This window comes from Austrofundulus limnaeus, unplaced genomic scaffold, assembly GCF_001266775.1.
Source record: "Austrofundulus limnaeus strain Quisiro unplaced genomic scaffold, Austrofundulus_limnaeus-1.0 Scaffold97, whole genome shotgun sequence".
In the NCBI taxonomy this organism is placed as follows: domain Eukaryota; kingdom Metazoa; phylum Chordata; class Actinopteri; order Cyprinodontiformes; family Rivulidae; genus Austrofundulus; species Austrofundulus limnaeus.
The window spans coordinates 1,739,426-1,741,331 of record NW_013952499.1 but is presented as its reverse complement, the minus strand read 5'-3'; the positions used below and the strand labels follow the sequence as shown (position 1 = coordinate 1,741,331).

The window sequence follows — 1,906 nt, the reverse complement described above, 5'->3', positions numbered from 1 at the left end:
CCTCTAGTAATATATTTACTGAGAAAAATGGTGACGTGTTCAATACTTATTTTACCCGCTGTATGTGAAAGTGATCATTAGTGATTATATTTTCTCACTTCACCATTTGTGTCGCCAGCTTCCCGTCTCCAAATTGAGTGTATGGGTCAGAGCTGGCATAAGGAACTGCACATTTTCACATCAAGTTTGGGTTTTATAAATCACCTTTGAGTGAAAAGTGTCGTACACCCCTGGTGGCTACAGCATGCAGACAGTATTTTTAACTGAGAACTCCCAGTTGTACACACATTGCTAACCACAACAGTCCTGCAGATAACTCATGATCATGCACCAACCTGGGGGAGTAAACAGGACTCCATGAATATTCCCCTCTTCAACAGGAACTCTGCTGACCCCGTCCGCCATCAGAAACCTCTCGTTGGTCTCCTCTGTCAGCATCCTGCCCTCCTCCTCGTGAACAGAGAAGTTCACCAGGAAAGGCTCTAATGCTTTGTTTTTATAAAAGTATTTGTGAGGGGTGTCTGGCTTGAGGGACCTCAGCAGACCCATGGGTTCAACTCCAACATAGCTCCCACTGAGTGAGGGGTCTTTGTCCAGGTCTATCTCCCCGTTACCATCAGCTCTGTAGGTGGCAGAGGAGCTGAACTCCACTTCTCTCTCATCAGTGGACCTGGCTCTCATGGAGACCACCTGCCTGGACCTCAGCCCGGACACCTTCAGCTGAACGGGCTCATCGAACAAACACCTGAAGCTCGGCAGCAGCCTCAGTCTGACTTGTTGGGACATCTTTCTGAAACATAAATACAACTAATTTAACTGAATTAAAACTCAGTAAAACAGCAGGACATGATAATAAAAAGATTGCAGAATGGTTATTATCCTTAAATTTAAAGTCTGTGAGATAAAAATTTGTGACCGAATGTGGCCTACCACGTATTTCTTTGCAGCAGAAAAACAGAACATTATCTTAAAACTTATCAGCCATATTTGTTTATCTACACAGACTATGACCAGACTGATGTCGGTCATGTGACCCTGTGTCCACATGGTTTTCAGCTGAGTGTTTTCCAGTTTTCACAATTCCTTATTATTATATCTGGAAAATACCTGCCTTAAACTTTCAAACTGCACGATTTCATATAGTTCTGAATAATCTTTTAATGTTTAAATTCATACTTTGTTAGGGGGACCATTACCACTATGGTTTGATTAACTCCAACTGTTTTATAACAATTACATTTTAATATTAAAAAAGCAGTCAGACAGAAGGAAACTATGTATGTGTTAAAACTGAGCAAATATTATTGTCAGTACTAATGTGAAAACTTATAAACCAAAGCTCATTTGTTCATAGGAAGGTTTTTAGTAAATTATTAATGCACAACCTGTACACTTCATATCATAAAGCAATAAACTTAACCAAAACAGGAATATGTGCTTTATATTGCATTATTTTTAAACCGAAATTTAAATGCTTATCAGGGCTTGTTGAAACTTTTGACTTCGTTTATGACTTTTGTTACTTTCTCCAAAACAGAAGAAAATACTCTATAGACATTTTTCTTATGGAATCTTTTCATTAACGTACACACTATCCTGTATTATATTTTTGTTAATATGTGTGTTTTAAATAAATACATAACTCAGATAAATTGTACATATACTTTCGTCAAATCAAGTCGCATTTTTTTACAAGTTACAGATTTAGTTTATTGTGCTCGTTTTGTATTAGTTTATTTTTGCTTTTACGTGTTTTTTTTAAACAAATAAACAAAGTGTTTTTTAAACGTGCTTTTGACACAAATTACTTCTGAAGAAGAAAAAAACAATACCTGAATGAAACGTTTCCGGTGTTGTATAATAGAACTGTAGTTCACTTGAAAAGCCCCGCCCCCCAACCGGACAC

General features: G+C 37.6%; 1 protein-coding gene and 1 pseudogene across 1 annotated transcript in view; both read right to left on the bottom strand.

The window, feature by feature from the left end:
• The window catches only part of LOC106520810 (acyl-coenzyme A thioesterase 1), a gene marked incomplete at its 3' end in the record, with an annotated part of 21,091 nt that overhangs the window by 5,046 nt on the left and 14,139 nt on the right, over positions 1–1,906 (bottom strand).
• LOC106520811 (acyl-coenzyme A thioesterase 1 pseudogene) lies at positions 341–1,837 on the bottom strand (annotated as a pseudogene).